This window comes from Sorex fumeus, unplaced genomic scaffold (genome assembly GCF_029834395.1).
Source record: "Sorex fumeus unplaced genomic scaffold, SorFum_2.1 ptg000014l, whole genome shotgun sequence".
In the NCBI taxonomy this organism is placed as follows: Eukaryota; Metazoa; Chordata; class Mammalia; order Eulipotyphla; family Soricidae; genus Sorex; species Sorex fumeus.
In genome coordinates, this window is record NW_026606071.1 from 2,526,829 (window position 1) to 2,552,998 (window position 26,170).

Consider the following 26,170-nt stretch of genomic DNA (forward strand, 5'->3'; position numbering starts at 1 on the left):
TCAAGTTGCTAGAGTGGGCCCAGTAATGTCTCTTTTGTGAGACTTGTTGTTACTGTGTTTGTCATATTGAATATGCCATGAGAAGCTTGCCAGGCTTTGCCATGCGGGCGAAATACTCTTGGTAGCTTGCTGGGCTCTCCTAGAGTGGCGGAGGAATTGAACCCAGCTAGGCCGGGCCGTCTGCACACAAGGCAAATGCCCTACTGCTGTGCTCTTGCTCTGGCCCAGAATGACTACATTTATTTAAAAATAATGAATGAAAATGTGAATATATATAAAGAAGACTAATATCCAAGGCCAGGGAAAGGAGGACTGGTAAACGGTTGTAATCTACCACAAGTGTGTGTGTGGTGGAAGGTAGTTAAGATAGAAAAGTGACCAGAATGATGATAATAGTTGTAAATGATCACGCTGGATAAGAACTGAGTATTAAAAAATAGGAAAAGGGGTATACATGACAGCCTATCAGTATCTGTATTCAGAAATCTGTATCAGTATCTGGAAATGACAGTGATGGTTATTGGAACATTGTATGACTGAAATCTAATCATGAACAGTTTTGTTAGGGTCTATAGCAGTGTTTGATTTTTTAAAAAGGAGACTATAATGAATATGATTAGAAATTAAAGAGGTGAAATTGCTACACATAGCACATAAATTTGAAGGATGAGTTTAATAGTTCTTTGTCCTTTTAGTTATTTCTTCAATGCTCTTGAAGGCATTCCAAGCCGCTCTCTTCCTCCTGCGTAACTCAGGTGCCAGGTCATTCATCATGTTGATTTCTCGACCTAAGTATATATAACTGTTGCATTCGGAGATGGTGGTTCCGTTGAGAGCGAATGGAGCGTCAGGAACAAGGCTGTTTCTCATAAACATTGTCTTCGTAAGATTCAGCTGTAGTCCGACCTTTCCACACTCACGGTCAAAGTCCGCAAGCATTTGTGCCGCTTGGCTGATGTTTGGTGTTATTAGAACGATGTCATCAGCAAAGCGGAGGTGGTGTAGTTGCCGACCATCTATCTTCACTCCCATGTTTTCCCATTCTAGTCGTCGCATGATGTTCTCGAGGGTGGCACTGAAGAGTTTTGGTGAAATGGTATCACCCTGCCGAACCCCTCTCTTGATATGGATGATTACTTCTTTGTAGAATGGTGAGATCTTGGTAGTGAATCCGCAATAGAGCTCACGAAGGATCCTGATGTATTGAGTTTGTACGCCCTGATTGGCTAGGGCTTCCATGACCGCTTCCGTCTCAACAGAATCAAAGGCCTTCTTTAAATCAATGAACGTTAGACAGAGCGGCATCTTGAACTCCCGAGATACCTCAATGAGCTTGGTTATTGTGTGGATATGGTCGATGGTACTGAATCCTTTTCGGAATCCAGCTTGTTCACATGGTTGTCCTTCATCTAGTGTTCTGCTAATCCTATTCAGGATGACTCGAGTGAATAGTTTGTAGATGACAGACAATAGGCAGATTGGGCGATAGTTGCCAATGTCGTGGATGTCTCCTTTCTTGTATAGTAGTACAGTCTTGCTGGTTTTCCATTGGGATGGAACCTTGCATTCAGACAGGTAGCGTGTGAAGAGTCGAGCTAATGTATTGATGAGTACTGATGGTAAGTTCTTCAGGTGTTCAGGTCTGATCTTGTCTGGGCCAGGTGCTTTTTGTTTCTTTACCGACGAGATGGCATGTTGGATTTCGGAAGGGAGAACATTGGGAACGACATATCCATCGTGTGGTATGTGGTATGTGGGCAAGTGGATGTGGCTATTAAAGAGATCTGAGTAGAAGTCATGAATAATCTTCTCCATTGCCCTTCTGGAAGATGTGATAGATCCATCATGATGTTGGAGGGCAGTCATCTTGGTTTTGTAGTTGGTGAAGGACAGGCGGGCATTACGAATGTTTTTCCCAGCTTCTGCTGCATCTACCAGTACTGCTGCTCTCCTGTTTTTGAGGTCATCCTTGATGGCTTTTCTGCACTGTTTTGCCAGTTCGGACGTTTGCTTGTGGTTGCCTGAGGCACGTGCCACGCCACGTTGGCGAATAAGTTCAAGAGTGTTCGAAGAAAGACGGTTTTTTGTGGTTATCTCTCTCTTGGCATTCCTTGCACAATCATGGAGGTGCTGAATCATTCGATCGTATTCCTCATCAATGTTGTCAATGACGGCATCTTCCCATGTTGCTGCAACAGAGCCAAAGAGTTCCCAGTTGGTGGTTGTTCTGGGAGTCTTCTTCTTAAACCTTGCACTCTTTTCTCCTCGTTCTGTCAGGTAGAATTTTGCACGAAGAAGACGGTGGTCTGATCCCGTTTGGAATTTTGGGACAACAGCAACATCGGTTAGGCAAAACCGCCGATTGAATATGATGTGGTCTATTTCATTGTGGAACCGTCCATCGGGAGACTCCCATGTCCAACGTTTAGATTCAGCCTTTTGGAATTGTGAGTTACCATGGAAGGTTTTGGTTGACATGATGAACTCAGACAGTCTGTCACCTTGTTCGTTCCATTCCAGGCCATGGGTTCCGATGTGGAGTTCATCGACTGATCTTCTTGGTCCTATCTTGGCATTAAAATCACCGACAATGATCTTGTAGAAGGTGTGATCTTCTTTATAGAATTTCTCCAGCTCCATGTAGAATTTCTCAGTTTCTTTTTCACCATAACTGGATGTTGGTGCGTAGACAACAAAGATAGAAACTGCCGGTAGTGAGCCACATTTATTCAAGTGTAATCGTCCGATTCGGGTTGTTAGGCATTCAAATGAATCAATGCTTGTGACTAAGTTTGTGTTGACAAGGATACCGACACCACCGACGCCTCTTTTATCACATGTTCCAAGGAACAGTTCTTCTCCAGTGTCGAAAACAGCATGATGGGATTGATGTCTTCTCGTTTCGGTCAGACCAATGATGTCGTACTTGATCTTTCGTGCTTGTACCATAAGGTCTTCAATGGATGCAGCAGATGCCAGCGTGCGAGCATTAAAAGTACAGACAATCATTTTTGTTTTTCTGCGTTTTGGCACTACGAGCCATCTACGAGCACATCTCTTTGATTCCACTATTCTTCCTGCATTAACATATGCCTCAGAGACCTGGACCCTACGAAAACAGGATGAGAACACTATTCGGGTCTCTCAAAGAGGAATCGAAAGAACTATGCTTGGAATATCACGATTCACTCAAATGAGAGATAGAATCCGGAGTTCTGATCTTCGTCAACGCTCAAGAATCAGAGACGCTGTCTCATTTGCCAAGACATCAAAAATCAGATGGGCTGGACATGTAATGAGGTTTACAGACAACCGCTGGACTAGAGCCATTACTGATTGGATTCCACGAGACATCAAAAGATCACGTGGACGCCCACCTATAAGATGGTCAGACTTCTTCGTCAAGACCCTAAATGATCGGTTTGAGGCTCTACATGTTCCTAAAACGAACAGATACCATTGGGCTACGCTAGCACGCAACCGGGATGAATGGAGACGTTACTGGCACCCACTCGAATAAATCGATGAATAACGGGGATTAAGTGATTAAGTGATTAAGTGAGTTTAATAGTGTGCCTGGCAAGGTGGCAAGCAGGGGACTGAAAGAACTTTGGGGACAGTGGAGGAGAAAAGTTGTGGTTGATGATGGGATTTGTCTTGAAACATTGTATTCTTGACAGTCAACTAAGAATAACATTGTAAAATAGGTTCCTTAACAGACAATAAATACAAACAAAATTAAAATAAATTGTGAGGATTCCTCACAACATTGCTATGAACAACTGTAAAAAATGTTTTGATAACCTGGAAGAAATACAATTTTAGAAAAATAGAGCCTATTAATACTGAACTGGAAATTAAAAATTTAAATGAACAGATCAGAATTTCATAATGCAAAATGCTTACACACACACACACACACACACACACACACATCCCCCAAACAAAAAGTCAGAACTAGATGGTTATACCAATAAATTAAACCAAAACTTCAAAGAATTTATCTCTATTCTCAATACTAAAAATCTGAACAGAAGACAAAAGTGATTATAAACACTTTATGAGCAAACATTATCCTAAACCAAAAATCAGATAAGGACACAATTTAAGAAAATTTCAAATATTTCATGATTTAATATAAATTCTTTGAACTCAGTCGAAATTAGATTCAACAATAAATGAAAAGTGCTATACACTGTAACCAGGTAGGTTTTACCATAGGAATGTAAGGATGTTTTATCATATGCAAATCATTAATATAATGTAGAAATCAATGCATTGATTTATAGAAATCACTTTTTGTAATATATCAACAAAAGGAAGAATAAATATCGCAAAATTGTGCTAATAAATGCAAAGAGCACTTGACAAGAATAGATAGCCATATGTGCTAAAGATGATTTATTTAAAAAAGGACAGAGTGAATTTGAATATGTTCTAAAAGGTCATATCAGCCCAAAGCTTATGTTCAATGGTGAATAAGATATGTCTTTTAATTTGTGATCAGGAAAAATACAAAATTGTTCACACTTACCACTACCACTTTTATTTAATTTGATTTCAAAAGTTTTAACCAGAGCAAATAAAGAAATTAAGTAAGTTCCAACTGAAAAAGAAAAATATGAAACTGACAGTATATTTATAGGTAGAACTGTCTGTAGCACTGTCCTCCCATCGTTCTTTTATTTGCTCAAGCCAACACTAGTAACGTCTCACAACAAATTGCGAGACTTGTTGTTACTGTTTTTGGCATGTTTAATACATCACGGGTAGCTTGCCGGGCTTTGCTGTGCGGGCCATATACTCTCGGTAGCTTGCTGGGCTCTCCAAGGAGGGTGGAGGAATCGAAACCAGGTTGGCCGCATGCAAGGGAAACACCGTACCTGCTGTGCTATTGCTCCAGCCCCCAATGAATGAATTTTTATATGTATGTATATGTGTTTATATGTATGATTTAATAATATATTAAATAAATATATTATATACAATATACATAAATAATAATATATTTAATAATATATTCCCAATGGAGAGAGAAAATACAAAAGAATCCACAAAAAAATACTATTAAAAACAACAAATTAATATAGTAAACTGGCAAATTACAAAGCCAATATACAAATATCTATTCCACACCTATATACAACAAATGAGATAAATATAAAACTGAGAAAACACCCATTTTTAATTTTTTTACTTTAAAATGACTTTTATTAAGCTGCCAGGATTTACACTACTGTTAAATATCCTTTTCCTAGACACATCATTCCAATACCATACCCTTCACTGTAAACCCTCTTCCCTCTCTTTCTCTCTTTCTTTCTTTCTTCTTTATTTCTCCTTCCTTCCTTCCTTCCTTCCTTCCTTCCTTCCTTCCTTCCTTCCTTCCTTCCTTCCTTCCTTCCTCCCTCCCTCCCTCCCTCCCTCCCTCCCTCCCTCCCTCCCTCCTTTCTTTCTTTCTTTCTTTCTTTCTTTCTTTCTTTCTTTCTTTCTTTCTTTCTTTCTTTCCCTCTACCTCTACTTTCTATTTTTCTTCTTCCTATTCCTATCTCCTTTCTCTTTTCCATGCTCTCTTTCTCTTTTTTTTCTCTTCTATTCTTCCTTCATTTCTTCCTTCTTTTGTTTTTCTTTATTGTGGACTTGATGTCACAATCACACATTTAGGTGAATAGAGTTAATTCCTGGAATTTCACAAAACTGTAAGTCAATAATAAATTGATAAAGTAGATATTTTTATCAAAATCTATAATTTTATTTTGAAAAATTTATTCCTTAATTTCCTTTGGTTTCAGGCTACACCAGGCAGTGCTCAGGCCTTACTCCTAGCTCTGTGCTCAGAGACCACTCCTGGAAGGCTCAGGAGACCATATAGTGTGCCAGGGATCAAACTCAGGTCAACCATATGCAAGACAAATACCCTACCCACTATACTATCACTCTGGCCCCTCAAAAGCTATATTTTATATAAATATATAAACAAAAATATTATGAAAAATTCTGTACTAAGATATTTTGAGATTTATATATGATATGTTCTTTTTACTATAAATCTTGTAAGATATCTAACTATGATAAGATCTGTAGACACTTTGGTTAGTTGACCCAGATACTACCCAATGGAATTTTAAGTAGAGTTTTCAAAGTCATTAAAACAATGATGCAAGCATGCATTTATTTTTATGATGTGAAACTTTCCTGGTGTGTATATAATAAAAGAGCCTATAATCCATATTTAGAACACAAATCGCTCTAGTCTCAGGCTTTTGCTATTTCACAGCTATTGAGAGTTTAATTACCCAAACAATATGAAATTGGTCTAGGGATTTTAAATAAATTCAAAATTATGTTCTAAGCATTCAGATTGAACAGGAAGACTCTGATTATACACTGGTGATAATCAATCTTTTTGTTTTCTTGACATAATTTTGAATATAGGAATTTGAGTATCATAATTGAAGAATTTAAGAGATTTAAAACTGGCATGAAAGAAGTCAGCATTAATTACAGCAAAATTAACTTCTAAGTTCAAAACATTTTTCATGTCTACCAGGACAACTGAGTTAATATAATACTGTACGCCTGAATATTCTTCAACATTCGAGTCACTATTTAAACTAACCTATTAAATTGCCTAACTTCTCTGCAAGATTGAAATTCACATTGAAAGAGTTTGAATTTTCTGATTAGAATTTCTAAATTATCGTGAACAGGAAAATGGACAGAAGGTAATTATATATCACTTCCTCCCATGTACTTAAGAATTCTAAAATATATCCATAAAAGTGTGCCAGGAGAGATAGTGGAGCAGGTAAGGTGCGTGGCTTGTACATCCAGACTCAAGTTCTATCTTGGAACCCTAGATGGTGTCCCAGATGTCTGAGAAGTAACTCCTATGACCAAAAAACAACAAAAAAAGATTAATAAAATGTAAATACAGTGTATAATAGCAGTATAAATAGAGTAATTTAAAATAGAGTGATACATCTGTGAGAATGTGTATCCCAACCTTAGTCTTCTTGGTTTTTACTGCATTTCACTGAGTTTCTGAATTGTGGGAATATTGTTATAGGCCGAGTTCAAAGTTTGTGTAGAGCAGGATAAACAAAAAAGTCTGGCTTGTTATAAAATGATAGAATATAGACATCTCATCATATATGCTTAGAGAGAATGAAGAAAGTTGCAATGTATACGTAGAGAGACAGGTCAGACTTTTCTCACTTTATGATCATGCTTCAGGGGAATGCATCTGTTGATTAGGAAGGAAATCCAGTCTGAAGTGATGATGTCATACCATTTTTTCTTCTTTAAGATTTAGGCTGTAGCTAAAGTTGACTTTATATTTTTTAAAAAGTATGCTACTTTACTTACAAAAATATATAATAAGAAAAACATCAACATTGAAAATTCAAACTGCAGTGAGCAGTGATATTATCACCAATATTTGAGCTTATTTTATTTTTAAATATATATTTGTTTTAATGTAGAATGCATTTTTGTAGTTTGTTATGAACTGAATGTATATAAAAACATTCTCTTTAGTATCTCGAGTTTTACTTTTTTCTGTGTATTCAAAGGGCATATTTTTCATATTTGATGTATAAATAGTATTATAAAAACTACTCTTTAAATAATATTGTTAATTAAATACATTTATTTTTATAAGTGAATAATTTTCTTTTCTTTTAAACATTTCATTGATGTAACACTGCCCTGCAGAAAGTGATATTTAATGGTGATATTTTCTGATTGATATACACCTTTGGTAAAAGATAGAACATATCATTACATTCTATTATTTAATAGTATTTATAGAATATATGTCATTTATTGTGTCTACTCATGTTGTGATGCATAAATGCTGACCTTATCTAAAATGTTTTCTTGTTGTGAATTTTTCTTTCTAAATTTGGGGACAAAGATTTCTTTTGAAGAACAGCATCACAAAGCCATAAACATCTATAATCTCAAAAGACTTATCTCCTTGTACCTTTAGTGTATATATATATATAAATATACATATATGTACAACCATATATAATCACAACATTACCCTTCATTCTTTTATAATTTGGGGTTGGGTCAAATCCAATAATTTTTAGGACTTTCCTCAGTGCTTAGAGATCACTATTGGTGGGGGTTTTGTTGCTAGGACAACCACATGCTTTCTTTCTGTCCCCATTGCTGTATCCTTTAGGATACCTAAAGTGTATAATATCACTTCACTTGTATCACTTGTCATCCCATTGCTCATTGATTTGCTTGAGCGGGCACCAGTAATGTGTCCATTTGTCCCTGTCATGTGCTAGTGTTGCCCAGTGGCATCTGCTCGTGCCATGAACATGAAGAGCATCAAACTGTTCATTCAGGGTCTTGACGAAGAAGTCCGACCATCTCGTAGGTGGGCAGCCAGGTGTTCTTTTGACATCCTGTGGAATCTGACTGGACGTCAAAGTGTATAATATTAATTGTAAGTACTAATTTAATATTTGTATCATGATCAAATGCTTGTCCTAAGTTCAAAATGATCAATGTCTTTGCAAGTCATTTGGTAATGAGGTAGAATAAAATTTGCTTGAGGCAATCTTCTGATTCAGTAACAGATATTATTATCTATAAATTAACTAGCTTCATCTCATGAAAAAAAATTTACAGAAAACTATTACAAAAAAGTGAAAAAATAAATTTTTGACAAAATGGTTTTGTATCTAATGCTGCCACTATCCCAAATATTTCAACAGAAATATTTTTAGAAAAAGAAATTTGCCCTTCACATTAAGAAAACAATTTAGATAAGGTCAGTATTAAAGCATAACAACCACATGTGTAGACACAAAAAATGACATACATTTTATAAATACTATTAAGTAATAGAATGTTATGATATGTTCAGGTTTTACGAAAAGTGGATATCAATCATAAAATAATATTTTGAATTCTTTTGTTATTTACTTTCCTGGGATGCTGCAGCTCTTGTTTCAAATAACTAAAAGGAGCAACCTATTTCAGAGTATAGCATAATTGCTATATATTTAAGAGTAATATTATAATGTAATAATTTTCTGAATTTATATTTATATTTACAGATTATAAGTAACATGAGAACAAATAACTATTAAGCTCTTTTAAAACTGTTGCTATTAATGCACTTTATATTGTTACATTGTTGACAAAGTCAGATTTGTCCAGTAGCACAAAGGTCATAGAATAAAATAACTATGCTCTATGTTTGTTATCCTTTGATTTGAAAGTGAGTCTTGTTTGGAACAGAAAGTGCAATTCAATTTTCCACTAAAATATTTTATAATAAAGAATTCCTACATAAGTTTAAAAATATATTCAAGCATAAGCCAATAAGTAGTGGATTGGTAATGACACATCTTAAGAAGAGTCTGACAGACGTTTGATTTTTTATGTCTGAAAATCCTGTCAACATTGGCACATTTTTACTATACATGGTCTCTAGGCTGCAGTGAGAGCCATCTGTCTGAGTGGCGAACTGCCTATTCATAAATTAGTTGGACCATTTCATCAGGACAAAAATGCCAAGGAATAATAACTACAAAAGAGCAGATTATATATTTCACCAACTGCCGCTGCTCCTATAGGAAAGAAACCACATCTACTACTATATTATTGCTACAAATAATGATTCTATCTTATCTACCTTAAATAGGGACCCTCCCCAAAAGAAGAGCATAGGCCATTTTAGATTAGGTGGCATACTGTATGCTTCAATATTGAATAGAAAGAAGTAATAAAGATCATTTTTGAATTTTGTATGAAATATTTTGGAGTGGGAAAATGTACCTGGCAGTTTTTGAGTAATGTGCCATGCTATGAATCAATCAGGGAGTTCCTGTATACAAAGGATGCACTCCAAACCCGTACGCTCTCTCCTCAGTCTTAATATCAATAACATTTTAAGTAGATCAATCACATCACTCTAAAACAAAAAATCAAAGCCCTCTAATTTCAGTTTAGCCATTTGACTGTGTTGGAAGAGCACTGGTGGATATTAGCTGAAATTCTAAAAAAGATCCAGTGTCCCAGGGGTGAATTTACCTACGTATTATGATGAATTTTTAAGGCTTACAATGAAAAGTTTGAAGAGCTAACTGGAATTGGGCAGAAGTCATAGTGCCTGACCAGGAATTGTTTTATGCCAGATCACTACAAAACTTTCTTACACAACAGAAATAGCACAGCACAAGACTCCAGCTGACAAATATGAATTTTGCTTCAACAGCTTATGTAGCCCTATAACCCACCAACACCATCTTCACCATGGGGCTTCCCAGAGCTCAGTCACCCACAGCAACAAGGAAGAAATAGAGTTTCTGATGAAAATTCAGTGAGATTTCCAAGGAGTAGGCAATAGCCATAGTTCAAGCCCAGGATATGCTTTCAGCTGGTTCTTGCAGGCTCTTAAATAGGACTATCCTCAGTGTCCGGTCTTCTTCCTCCCCGAGGTCAGTCTTTATTAGAACCCGGGATTTGGCTTTGCCTGAGTATGGGTCCCAGGCATCCTCTAGTACCCCGGGATGCACACCATCTCTGAGCCTCTTCCTGTTTGTTCCAAACACTGTGACTGGTCTTCTTCCACACCCAGGTTGTACCTCCTACACACACCAGGTACCCATAGGGGGCATGGCCTCTTCAGAAGAGTGTGGCCTTTGTAGAAGTGGGTGTGGCCTAATTTGGGGCCGCAGGTAAATGTAAATGTAAAGTAAAGGCCCTCCCGTTGATCATCGATTTGCTCGAGCAGGCCCAGTAGGTAGTTTACTCATAACCAGCAATCTCGTAATTTCTCAGTCTCCATACCTCCACATCAACATGAAGAAACAACACAAATTCCCACTATAAAGGAAAGATGATGAAAAGAGTCCAAAAGCCTCAGTAGGTGCTACTTACCTAAGGGACCTCTATGAGAAAGAATTCAAATATGAAGTAATGAAGAGGTTCAATGAACTCAATGAAACAGTGAGACAGATATCCAGTAAATTAAAGGAGGACATGGGAGAAACAATCGAGAAAATTCAGGAAGAAATGAGAGCAGAAATTGGACAGCTACGGACAGAAATGTCACGAATAAAAGATTCGGCAGATGAAATAAAAACCTCAGTGTGTGCCCTCAACAGTAGAATGGCCACAGCTGAAGACATAATCAGTGAGCTGGAAGATCAGCTACAGGATGCCTACAAGCAACAAGAAACAATGGCAAGAGACTTCAAAATAGCACTAGAGCAAGAGTCCTAGGAGATGATTCCAAGAGGAAAAACATTAGAATAATTTGAGTACCAGAAGGTCAGGGAAACAATGCCAGTGAAAAAAGCCAAGGTCAAACAAATCATTGCTGAAAAGTTCCCAGAGCTGGAAAATGCAGCCATTCAGATTCCAGGAGACAGAAGGGTGCCAGCTAACAGAGACCCTAAGAAAAACAGTCCAAGACATATAATAATTAGATTGATGGATGCCGCTGATAGAAACACAATACTGCAAGCAGCAAAGTCAAAGAAGAAAATCACATACAAAGGAGCATCCTTTATATTCACAACAGACCTATCAGAGGAAACCCTCCAAGTCCAAAGGCAGTGGCGAGATATAGTGAAAAAACTCACTGAAATGAATGCTTCACCAAGAATACTCTATCTTGCTAAATTCTCACTCAAACTGAAAGGAACTGTACACTATTTTCTGGATAAACAGCAGCTCAGGAACTTCATAGACTCAAAAACAAACCTAAGAGGGGCTATAGGGGCTACTATAAGATGAGACAAACCCTACAAACACAACAAACCCTTACAGAAAGATGACACAAAACCCCATAAAAATAATCTCTCTCAACGTCAATGGTCTAAATTCACCAATTAAGAGACAGAGTGGCAAAATAAATGGATTCAGAGACAGAACCCCACATTCTGCTGTTTATAAGAAACTTATCTGAACAGTCAGAGAAAAAACAGACTCAAAGTTAAAGAATGGAAAAAAATCCCGCAAAGGACACAGCTCAGTCAAAAAAGCTGGGGTGGCCATACTAGTATATGACAACATAAATTTGAGGTTGAAAAAGATTAGAAGGGACACTAAAGGTCATTTTCTATTTATAAAGGTATATGTACAACAGGAAGAAATAACACTCTTAAATGTATATACATTTAATGAGGAAACAGCTAAATATTTAAAACAATTGCTAACAGATTTTAAGGAGAACATTGCTAACAACACAATAGTAGCGAGAGACTTCAACATCTCCTTATTACCTCTGGATAGATCAACAAGAAAAAAAACTCAGCAAGGAAACATTCTCTTTGAAGGAAGAAATAGAAGAGAGAGGATTTATGGACCTATACAGGGCTTTACACCCCCAAAAGAAAGAATACATATTCTTCTCCAGTGCACGTGGAACATTTTCCTAATATACCAGGTGATAGGCCACAAAACATAACTCAATAGAATCAGGAAGATAGAAATAGTATCAACAATCTTTTCAGACCACGATGCACTGAAGATAGAAGTAAATAACACACAGACACAGAGAACCAAATCATACACCTGGAAATCAAACAACTCAGTGTTGAACAATGAGTGGGTCAGAAAGGAGAGCTGATTCTTTGAGAAAATAAACGAGATAGATAAACCACTACTAAGACTCATAAAGAAAGAGAGAGAGAGAGAACCCTAATAAACCAAATCAGAAATGAGAAGGGGGATATCACAAAAGAAACCGAAGAAAGTCAAAAGATCATCAGAGACTATTTTGAAAGTCTGTATGCCACAAAACAAGAGAAACTAGAAGAAATAGATAAATTCCTGGATTCCTATAATCTCCCAAGGCTGAATCAAGATCTAGAGTATATGAATAGTCCTATTAACATCAGGGAAATTGAAACTATAATCAAAAGTCTTCCCAAAAACAAAAGCCAAGGTTCAGATGGATTCACTAACAAATTTTTACAAACATTTAAAGAGGACCTATTGCCAGTTCTTCTCAAGCTTTTCTAGGAAATTGAAGAAACAGAAACTCTCCCAGTTTCTATGAAGCCCATGTCTCTCTAACACCAAAAGAAATAAAAGACACCACAAGAAAAGAAAACTAGAGGCCAATATCCCTGATGAACACAAATGCGAAGAATTCAACTAAATACTTGCAAATAGAATTCAACCACTCATCAAAAAGATCACACACCATGACCAAGTGGGATTCCTCCTGGTGATACAAGGATGGTTTAACATTCGGAAATCAATCAACATAATCCATCATATCAACAAAAGAAAAAATAAAAACCATATAATTATATCAACAGATTCAGAGAAAGCATTTGACAAGATCCAGCACCCGTTTATCATAAAAACCCTCGTCAAAATGGATATAGAAGGGAATTTCCTCAATATTGGTAAAGTCATCTACCACAAGCCTATGGCAAGCATCATCCTCAATGGGGAAAAACTGTAAGCCTTCCCTCTAAGATCAGTGAGGAGACAAGGATGCCCACTCAATCCACTGTGTTCAATATGGTACTGGAAGTATTTGCAATAGTGGTTAGGCAAAAAAAAAGGTATTAAGGGCATTCAGGTAATAAACGAAGAAATCAAATTCTCACTATTCACAGATGATATGATAATATATTTAGAGAACTCGAAAACCTCGACCAAGAAACTCCTAGAAACAATAGACTTATATAGTAAAGTTGCAGGCTATAAAATCAATACCCAAAAGTTCATGGCTTTCCTATATGCAAATAATGAGAGAGAAGAAAGTGACATTTAAAAAAGCAATAACGTTCACAATTGTGCCCCAGAAAAATCAAGTACCTAGGAATCAGCTTAATGAAGGAAGTGAAAGACCTGTACAAAGAAAACTACAAAACGTTACTCCAATAAATAAAAGAGGACACGATAGGCTAGAAAGATATCCCCTGCTCATAGATCGTGAGAATTAACATTGTCAAAATGGCAATATTCCCCAAAGCATTGTACAAATTCAATGTAATCCCTAAAACCATACCCAAGACATTCTTCAAAGAAATGGAGCAAACACTCCTGAAATTCATATGGAACAATGAGCCCCCACGAATAGCTAAAGCAATTCTTGGGAAAAAGAACATGGAAGGAACCAACCTCCCTAACTTCAAACTCTACTACAAAGCAGTAATAATTAAAACAGCATGGTACTGGAACAAAGGCAGAGCCACAGACCAATGGAACAGGGTTGAATATACTGACATCTCTCCCCCAAACATATGAGCATCTAATCTTTCATAAGGGAACAAGAAATGTGAAGTGGAGCAAGGAAAGCTTCTTTAATAAATTGTTCTGGCAAAACTGGACAGGTACATGCAAAAAAATGGACTCAGATCTTTACCTAACACAATGTACAAAAGTAAGATCAAAGTGGATTATAGACCTCAAAATCAAATGGGAATCCATAAGGTACATTGAAGATGAGTTTGGAAAAACCCTCCACAAAATTGAAGCAAATGGTATCTTCAAAGTTGATATGCCACTGGCCAAGCAAGTGAAAACAGAGATAAACAAATGGGACTATTTTAAACTAAGAAGATTCTGCACCTCAAAAGAAACAGTAACCAAAATACAAAGACAGTCTACAGAAAGGGAAAGGATACTCGCCCAAAACCCATCTGACAAGGGGTTGACATCAAGGATATACAAAGTACTGGTTGAACTCTACAAGAAGAAAACCTCCAACCCCATCAAAAAATGGGGTGAAAAATGAATAGAAACTTTCTCAAAGAAGAATTTCAAATGGCACAATGGCACATGAGAAATGCTCTACATCATTAATCATCAGGGAGATGCAGATCAAAACAACAATGAGATATCATCTCACTCCACAGAGACTGGCCCACATCTAAAAGAACAACAGCAACTGGTGTTGGGACGAATGTTGCAAAAAAGGGACCCTCCTTCTTTGCTGGTGAGAATGCCGACTGGTTCAGCCCTTTTGGAAAACATCATGTATGATTCTCCAAAAATCGAAATTAAGCTTCCATTTGACCCATCAATATCACTGCTGGGAATATATCCCGGAGAGGCAAAAAAGTACAGTCGAAATGACATCTGCACTTCTATGTTCACTGCTGCACTGTTCACAATAGCCAAAATTGGGGGAAAACCCAAATTCCCGAGAACAGATGACTGGTTACAGAATCTTTGGAACATCTACACAATGGAGTACTATGTAGCTTCTAGAAAATATGAAGTCATGAAATTTACATACAAGTGGTTCTACATGGAAAGTATCATGCTAAGTGAAATGAACCAAAAAGAGAGTGACAGACATAGAAAGACTGCACTCGTCTGGGCAATATACAGTAACAAAATGGAAGTTGAACACCCAAGAATAATTGAAATAAGTACCAGGAGGTCTGCTCCATGCCTTGGAAGCAGGCCTCACATGATGGGGGGGAAAAGGCAGCTCAGATAGAGTAGGGAACACCAAGTAAAGGATGTTTGAAGGACTCTCTTGGGATGCAAGATGTGTGCTGAAAGTAGACTATAGACTAAACACAATGGCCACTCAAAACCTCTATTGCAAACTACGGCACCCTAAAGGAAAGGGTGAGAAAAATGGACTGCCCTGCCACAGAGGCGGGGTGGGATGGGGGATGGGGTGTGGGGGTGGGAAGGCTACTAGGATCATTGGTTGTGGAGAATGGGCACTGGTGGAGGGATGAGTACTCAATCATTGTATAACTGAAATCCAAGCACAAAAGTTTGTAAGTCTACAACTGTACCTTATGGTGAATCACTAATAAAAAAATTCATTCATTCATTCATTATAAAAAAGAACTATCCTCATATCTCTGGTCTTCATAGATATGTATCCACTTGCTAGGTCTGACTATAATTTGAACACATACTCCTTCAAACTTCCTGCCTTCATAGAAAATCTCCGCTTACAAAATCTACTGAGAAGGAATTCAGGATGCAGATGAGCTTTGTGTTGTAGCTGGAGGTTTCTGAGAAGCATGCCAATGGAAATTGTGTTGACAGAGTGTGTATTTCTCAGTCAGCTCAAGCAGCTACAACACTAAGTTTGTGTTATTGGCTCACTATCACAGCAACCTTCTCAGCAACTGCTGCAGGCTTCCCATATGTTATGCAAAATTCTAAGGCCATCACCTACACTGGTTTGTGGGATCCAGTCAACTTCATGTAAATCCTTAGCACTTTTGGCCGGTGAAACAGAAAACCCACATCCACAGACAACACTGTAGGTCAATACCCTGCCACTTTAATGTTTTAACCAAGATTACTATAGCAGCAGGACTGGGAAGCAAAGTTATTTAATTCAATCAATTGAGAGAAATTCAGATCACTGAACCTAATGGAGAGACAAAATAATTCAACCCAATTGATTGGTCAATATAAAGCCCTGAGGTCTGAGAGTGCGGTAGGGAAGGTACTCGTGCTACACACATGGGGCGGTCCTTGGAACCACATATGGTCCCTCAAGTTCAGCCAAGAATAAGGCCCAAAGACTGCATAGTGTGATCTCCACCAAAAAAAAAAAACACCTCCTGGAAAACATTCCTAATATAATGCAATATAATGGGCCATTCAAAACAGACTTCAGTCGTTTTAATCATACTAACTTAAATTGACAGTACATTTTATGAATAAAAGGATAATTTCTATAAGATCAGGAAAAAATATGGGACAGTTTCAAATGTAAATTTTTGAGATAAAAAATGTTGTACTTAAACTAAAAGTATGATTGAAAAGCTTGAGTAAATATTATAATAACTGAGTAACAAGGTGGAAGAAAATTTATGAAGAGCATAAAAAAATAGCCAAAGAAATAAAAGGGAATTTTAAAAGTAATAAAGTTAGCTTATGAAATGTATGTTATTACATCAAGTGGAACATTATATATATAAAAGACTGTCCAGAAAGAGAAGAGAGGGAGGAAGGGACAGGACTATTCGAAAGAATGGTAGCTGAGAACTTTCACAATGTGAAGAATTAAACAAATATCAGATACAGAAATGTTAAGATTTCAGACAAAATAATGCAAAGTAGGTAAATATAAAAACACATTATAATTAACTGTAACAAATCGATTACTAAAAGCAGCAAGCAAAAATAGCCATGTATAAGAAATCCTCCATAATGTAATTAGCATGTTTATATTAATCTCATCAAAACCTTATGTATCACAAAAGGTTATATTCAAAGTTCTGAATAAAACAGACCAATCATGAAGCATACTCTTTCCAGCTAAGCTATTAACTCAGATTTAAAGGCATAATAAAAAAAAACTTTAAAACTGAGGAAAAATTTCCCTGTTAAACTGTTTTTGAAAGAAATAATAAAGGAACATAAAAAAGTAACCCCATTTAGAAGTAGCAATTCACACTAAAAATACAAAATGTAGAGGAGACAAATAATTCAATTGAAATAGATTAGAATATGATTTTTCAGGTTAGAATATGATATGTAAATGTCATGACAACCCCAAAATCAACTTACTTAGAGGATAAAATAAGAGAATGAAAAAAGATAGATGTCAACATGTTATACAAGAGATAAATGTCAACATACAAGGGTAGAGAATAAGAGAAAAACTAAAGATGCACACTGAAAAAATATATAATACAGAAAAATTCTAGTAATATTTATTTCTAAATGTCAATTTAGGGAACTCACCATCAAAAATTCACTAATGATTTTGAAAAAAAATTAACTTTCTGCTATCTCCATGAGACATATTTGAGTCCAAATATAAATACAAATTCAAAGCAAAATGTTAGAAAACCATTGTAAAACATATAATAAAATACAAAAGGCCTGGGATGTCCTGTACGTATCAAAAAAATCTATTTTACTCAAAATTGAAAAGGAGCAAGGGATAATAATGGACATTATATAATTATTAAGGGACCAATCTATAAGCAAGGCATAACGCATATCATACAAATTAATATATATGCACCAAATGAATGTGAGCGATATAAAGTTTTCCTTCAAGTGGAAGTCCAGATTCTTACTCATTATTCACCAAAGCATTACAATTGACAAATTATCTATTTTCCTCATACTCCTTCAAAAATAATTAAGACAAGAAAATTTTCTCAAATACTGTTATTGATTCCAACATTAGCTCATTGCAAAGATCAAGAAAAGAAAGAGGAAGGAAGGGGAAAAGGAGGGAGAAAGTAAAGGAAGGAAGGAAGGAAGGAAGGAAGGAAGGAAGGAAGGAAGGAAGGAAGGAAAGAAGGAAGGAAGGAAGACAGATCAGTATTTCTGATAGACATAGGTGCAAGACATCATGGCCTTATCGATGTAACTTCCTGGCAAATCCTCTCCTTTGCATTTGTGAGGCCACAAATGTGATTCCTTGTTATTAATGTGATGATCCCAGTATCTCATCAAATATGTGAGTTCTGGTGTATCACAACATTGACCACCACAGCCAAATGTGTGTGAAAAACAAACAAATAACACTGCAACCAAATGTGCAATCCTATATTAATATGAGACATAATATACATTTTTTAGGGGCTGGAGAGACAGCACAGCGGGTAGGGCGTTTGCCTTGCATATGACCGACCTGGGTTCGATTCCAAGCATCCCATATGGTCCCCTGAGAACCACCAGGAGTAACTCCTGAGTGCAGAGCCAGGAGTAACCCCTGTGCATCGCCAGGTGTGACCAAAAAAGCAGTATATATATATATATATATATATATATATATATGATAGAAAGAAAAAATAAATAGAAATTATTAACAAGATCTTGTGTGTTGAATTTAGCATTTTTAATGAGAAAAATAGATAAAGTTCAAAATGTGGATTATCCCAAAGAAATAAGGATGGTTCAGTATAAATAATTTATATAACATACTACATCAAAAAAGAAAATGTAAAGATCCTATCAATAGTCATAGAGAAGCATTTTACAAAATTACATAAGTTTATAGTTTTTAAAACTATCACAAAATATTTATTGAAGGAATAAATTTTAAGAGTGTAAAGAACATAAAGCCTACAGCTCACATCATAATCAACGGTGACAAGTTGAAAGTTTCCTTCTAATACGAGTCATAAGACGAAAATGTCTCTAATTAGTCAATATAGTAATGAAAGTCCTAGAACCAGTTGTTAGAGAAAAAAATGGAAATAGATGTTATTCAAATTGAAAAAAAAATTAAAATCATCATTACTTGCAAATAATATTTTACATAGAAAATATTAGACACCATTAAAAAACAATCAGAAATAATGAACCAATAGACTAAAGCAACAGACTATAAAATCAATATAAAATATGTCCTGTTTGCCTTATCAAGCATTAATCTCAAAGAAAAGAAAATACTGTAAACAATGTCCCATATGCAAACATATGGTGCTACAGATGTGGTTCTGTGATAGACCATTGCCTTGAAACAGGATATGTGGGTTCAGAAACTATAACCACATTTATAAACATGAAGTCATATTTAAAAGAATTAAGAATATAAGAATAAATATATCACAACATCTATTAATAATTTGTGCATCAATTACTAAGTCACCATTAAAGCTGCAAAAATATAAAGATATAAAGTTATTTTGTGGTCAAGGTTTAGAAATACTGACATTGCCAACATGACCCTATATCAGAGCATTATATTCATTTCGTGCAATTCTTATTAAAATCCCAATAACATTTTTCAAGTAAATTGAACAAATACTATTAAAATTCATAGGGATAAGCAAAAATTTCAGAATAGTCAAAGCAATATGAGACAAATAAAATAAAGGAACAGAAAATCAATTCAACCTATGGATTCTGACTGCAGAACAAAGGTTGCCAGTTTAGGAGGAACAAGTGAACTTTGGGGGTGGAAGGGATTGCATGATCTGTGATCGATGGATATTGGTATTCTGATACTGTACATGGAGTGTTGCCATCCACTTGAAACCATGTGAAACTGGATTGCTAAAAGATCTGGTGTGTTAATAATGGGTATAAGCTAAAGTTATCTCAATAATATAAGAATAAAATATTACCCCAAGATAAAAATAAGATAATGTATTTTTCATGTTCCTCTTAAAACAGAATGAGTTTATTTATGATAACAATAATATTTATAGGCGTCTTTTTGTATTTCCCTTAGGTATGCATTTTTTATAATAAATAACAGAAAAAAGCATGTAAGTGTATAGGTTAATTAAGCTGCTTTAAATATTTTTGTTATATTTCATAATGATCTCATATTTTCCATGTCAAATATTTTTCCTTGAGACTGTCAATTTCCACAAAGTTAATTTAATGCTCTTTAGTCTATCACAGCATCCTAAGTCACAGAGAATTCAGACAGTATAATTAAGCTGACTTGGAAAGCACATTGTGAAATAATAATAAAGAAAACTGTTTTCATATATTCTAAACATTTGTTAACATTACTATTAAGTAGAAATAAAAATCTTTATTTTTATGATGAATAATAAAATAATATTTTGTGGATTTGGGGAGGAAAGATTAAGAAGGTTGTCATCATTTCTAAAATGTTGAGGAATTCTGGCACTGGGCCATAATGAAATTGCTCAACTCTCATTGTAAAGGTATCATGGTCAGTGTGCCTTCAAAATCAATGTTTCTTTGACTATGTCACTTTTCTCTTTCGTGGAAATTGAAATTTGTAAAGAAATGAGATATATAAGTGCTGCCGAGTCAGCAAAACTTTGGGAGGTTGTATGTTTATAAAAATTATATCCTTACCTTACCTAAATAAAACAGAAAGTTTAATTTAATGAAATAATTAGCTTAAAACATAAACTCATTATCTTTAGTGAGTAACATATAATTCAGTTTTGAGAACTGTTTCCATATAGCATTTTTCTTCATGAAAACATTTATTTTAGTCTGATTATTTTTAGTATATGCTGTTGATACTTAGTTATACATGTATAACTTCCAAATATATATCGTATATTTCATGAGGTTAAGGGGCCTATATTCCTTTTGTAGTATATTATATGTACATTTATTTATCAAATAAATTAATAAACATTAGTTTATCAAATGTTTCTGAAATAACATAACTGTAAATATAGAGAGGAAATCAACAAGGCCAAGATGGGTTGGAAGGCACGGTATTGCTAAAAATGTGTAAAGTCCTGTAATGACTGTGCAGCTAAGTTATGAACAGTATTGGCTAATGAAATTATACTTGTAGAAAAAATGTTACTTAGAGTTGTGTACTCATGACTATATGTAGTTTTGAAGTCTGAACATTCTCCAGATTTTTATACTAGTGTCAGTTTTCTAGGTTTAATGTGTCTTGTAGTTGTGCAAGCTAACTGTGAATCCAATCACCTTACAGATTTCTTCTAAACTTCTTGATAACTTGATCACTTGACATCCCATTATTCATCGATTTGCTCAAGTGGGTGCCAGTAACGTCTCCATTCATCCCTGTCATGTGCTGATGTAGCAAAATGGCATCTGCTCATTCTAGGAACACAAAGAGCCTCAAAACGATTGTTCAGGGTCTTGACAAAGAAGTTTGACCATCTCATAGGTGGGCGGCCGCGTGATCTTTTGACGTCCCATGGAATCCAGTCATTAATGGCTCTAGTCCAACGGTCCTCTTCAAATCTCATTACATGTCCAGTCCATCTGATTTTGGATGCCTTGGCAAACAAGACAACATCTCTGATTCTTGACCATCGATGAAGGTCAGAACTCCAGATTCTTTTTCTCATTTAAGTGAAGCTTGATACTCCAAGCATAGCTCTTTCAATTCCTCTTTGGGAGACCCGAATAACATCCTCATCCTGTTTTCATAGGGCCCAGGTCTCTGAAGCGTATGTTAATGCAGGAAGAACAGTGGAATCGAAGAGATGTGCCTGGAGCCGGAGGTTCTTTGTTCTCTTAGCTATTTCTTCGAAGTTCTTGAAGACATTCCAAGCTTCTCTCTTCCTCCTGCACAACTCAGGTGCCAGGTCATTCGTCATGTTGACTTCTCGGCCTAGGTACACATAACTGTTGTATTCAGAGATGTTTGTCCCATTGAGAGTGAAAGGAACATCAGGGACGAGACCTTGTCTCATAAACATTGTCTTTGTTGGATTCAGCTGTATTCTGACCTGTCCACATTCACTGTCAAAGTCGGCCAGAATTTGTGCTGCTTGGCTGATGTTTGGTGTTATAAGAATGATGTCATCAGCAAAGCAGAGGTGGTGTAGTTGCCAACCATCTATCTTCACTCCCATTCCTTCCCATTCCAGTTGTCGCATGATGTTCTCGAGGGTGGCACAGAAGAATTTCGATGAAATGGTATCACTCTGCCAAATCCCTCTCGACGTCAATGATCACCTCCCTGTAGATTGGTGAGATCTTGTTAGTGAATCCATAATACATCTCACGGAGGATCCCGATGTATTGAATTTGAACGCCCTGTTTGGGTAGGGTCTAGATGACCACTTCAGTCTCAACAGAATCAAAGGCCTTCTTTAAATCAATGAACGTTAGACAAAGTGGCATGTTGAACTCCCTAGAAAACTCAATGAGCTTTGTCATAATATGGATATGTTTGATCCTGCTGAATCCTTTTTGGAACCTGGCTTCCTCACATATTTGTCCTTCATCTAGTGTTGTGCCAATCCTGTTCAGGATGACTCGAGTGAACAGCTTGTAGATGACAGACACTAGGCAGATCGGGCAATAGTTCCCAGTGTTGTGAATGTCTCCTTTCTTTTACAGTAGTACAGTACTGCTGGTTTCCCATTGGGAAGGAACCTTGCATTCAGAGAGGTAGCATGTGAAGAGCCAAGCCAGTGTATTGATGAGTGCTGATAGCAGGTTCTTCAGGTGTTCGGGTCTGACCTTGTCTGGGCCAGGTGCTATTTTCTTTACTGACGAAATAGCGTGTCAGATCTCAGAAGGGAGAACGTTGGGAATGACATATCCATCCTGCAGAATTTGGGATGTGGGCAGGTGGATGTGTGTATCAAAGATATCCAAGTAGAAGTCATAGATAATCTTTTCCATTGCCATTCTGGAAGATGTGATAGATCCATCAGGATGTCAGAGGGCAGTCATCTTGGTCTTGTAGTTGGTGAACGACAGGCAGGCATTGCAAATGCTTTTCCCAGCTTCTGTCACATCTGCCAGCACTGCTGCTCTTCTCTATTTGAAGTCTTTCTTTATCGCTTCTCTGCACTGCTTTTTGAGCTCAGATGTTCGCTTGCAGTTGCCTGAGGCTTTCGCCAAGCCACGTTGGCAAATGAGCTTGAGAGTTTTTTAAAAATAGTTGTCTTTTTGTGGCTATCTCTCTCTCAGCGATCCTCGCACAATCATGGAGGTGCTGAACCAGTCGATCATATTCCTCATCAATGTTGTCAATGACAGCATCTTCTCATGTTACTCCAATAGTGCCAAAGAGCTCCCAGTTGGTTGTCATTCTGGGAGCTCTCTTCTTAAACTTTGCAGCCCTTTCTCCCCACTCTATGAAGAATTTTGCACAAAGAAGACAATGGTCCGATCCTGTTTGGAATTTTGGTACAACAGTGAATTCGGTCAGGCAAGACCATCGATTGAATATGATGTGGTCAATTTTGTTGTGGAACCGTCCACCGGGAGACTCCCATGTCCAACGTTTAGATTCGGCCTTCTGGAATTGTGAATTACCATGGATGGTCTTGGTCGACATGATGAACTCAGATTGTCTCTCACCCTGTTCATTACATTCTAGGCCATGGGTCCCATGTGGAGTCTTTCAGCTGATCTTCTTGGTCCTATCTTGGCATTAAAATCTTGTAGAAGTGTGGTCTTTATAGAACTTTTCCAGCTCCATGTAGAACTTCTCAATTTCTCCTTCATCATAATTGGATGTTGGTGTGTAGACAACAAAGATAGAAACTGCCAGCAGTGAGCCACATCTATTTAAGTGTAATCCTCTGATTCAGGTTGTTAGACATTAGAATGAATCCATATTTATGGCTAAGTTTGTGTTGACAAGGACAGCGACACCATCGACACCTCTTTTGTCGCATGTTCCGAGGAACAGTTCTTCCCCAGTCTTGAAAATGGCGTGATGTGATTGATGTCTTCTCGTCTCAGTCAGACCAATGATGTCATACTTGATCTTTTGTGCTTGCAGCATCAGGTCCTCAATAGATGCTTCCAATGCCAGCATATGTGCGTTGAAAGTAGAGACAGTCATTTTGTCCTTCTTTCTTTTGGCAGCCTGGGTTGGCTCTGAGATTTTATGAGCCTCTCCTTCCTCATCCTTCTTAACACTGCCATATCGATGGCTCTTTCAGGGTTAGGGGAATGGGACCCATTGTATTTACTAGTCCTGGCATATCGAACACACCACGGATAGCTTGCCAGGATCTGTCATGTGGGCTGAACACTCTAGGTACTTGCCAGGCTCCTCGAGAGGGATAGAGGATTTTAGGGTGGTCTCTAATAACACTTACAGGTGTTCCCATGCTTCAAACAATATTTCAATGCATTCAAATATTCATATATGGTCCAGTAATCATGTATTAAGTGCTTTATGATGTCCAGAAAGTGTCCTGGAGGGCATCCGCGGCAGGGTAGTGGAGGTAGTGGAGGTAATGGAATCTCTGCAGGGCTGCTGGGAGCAGACAGAGGATCCTAAACTTCTTATGAATCTATAATTTTTAAATAATTTTTTTAAATCCACAGGCCAGAGTGATAATACAGGGGTTGCTATACTTCTTTTTCTTGTGCCAAAACCAATTCATTTCCTTGCACTCTACATGGAACCCTGAGTAGCTACAAGTGTTCCCGGAGCACAAAGTCTACAGTAAATTTTGAGAACCACTGGGTATGACAGAAAAAAAAAAGTAAAAGAAAATTATTACCAGATATTACCATTCTTCTGCCCCCGCGCCTGGCTATTCCTCACCGGGGCCCCTTGGAGGGGAGCGGGTTGAGCTTTTCCTCCCCGCCCTGACCAGGGCCCCGGCAGCCGAAGACCTCCAGGACCAGCCACCACCATGCTGAGACCACTCTCCGCACACCTGAAGGTACCGGCAGAGGGACAAAGCCAAGTGAGTTCCAGTGCCGAGATCTCCAACCCTACTAGGATTGGAGTCGAGCATCCTCCACCCAGATCCTCCAAATTCCAGTAGGCGGGGGTCACACCCACCACCTGGCCCCCTGGCGCCGTGTAATCCCATCAGCGGCCAAGACTCTGAGACTATAAAATCCAGCCCCCGGAACCGCGTGGCCGCGACATCTTATTATGACATCTCATTCCTACTTTGACAAACTGGCAGGCTACCAAATGTAGCCTGCCCACAGGGCAGAGTCTGGCAAACTCCCAGTGACGTGCCCAATATGCCAGATGCCAGTAACAATGATGGGTCTCATTCTCCTATAGAGCCTTGAATATAATCTCAGGGCCAGGATGAAGGAGACGTTACTGGGGCCTGCTCGAGGCAATCGACGAATAACAGGATGATCTGTGATCTGTGATTAAATTTTAAAAGAATTGACAATATGCACCAATAGCCAACCTTTTATGAATTTCTGTGATTAATTGGCCTTGAATATTAAAATCAGAGCATTGTTTGTACTGAACAGACATGATTTTACTGATAGATACAAATACCTTAATTCATAAGATTGCTAACATTAACAAAACAGATACATTCATGTCTACCCAGAATCACTGAGAAAAAAAATCTGTTTATCATTTCAAAATGCCTCAGAGACCTGGACCCTACGCAAACAGGATGAGAACGCTATTCGGGTCTCCCAAAGAGGAATTGAAAGAGCTATGCTTGGAATATCACGTTTCACTCAAATGAGAGAAAGAATCCGGAGTTCCGACATCCATCGATGATCAAGAATCAGGGATGCTGTCTCGTTTGCCAAGGTGTCAAAAATCAGATGGGCTGATCACGTAATGAGATTTAAAGACAACCACTGGACTAGAGCTGTTACCGACTGGATTCCACGGGATGTCAAAAGACTGCGTGGCCGCCCACCTACCAGATGATCCAACTTCTTCATCAAGATCATGAACGATCTGTTTGAGGCTCTTCATGTTCCTAGAGCGAACAGATGCCATTGTGCTACACTAGCACGCGGCAGGGACAAATGGAGACGTTACTGGCGCCCGCTCGAGGAAATCAACGATTAACAGGAAGTCAAGTGATCAAGTGATCATTTCAAAATATCA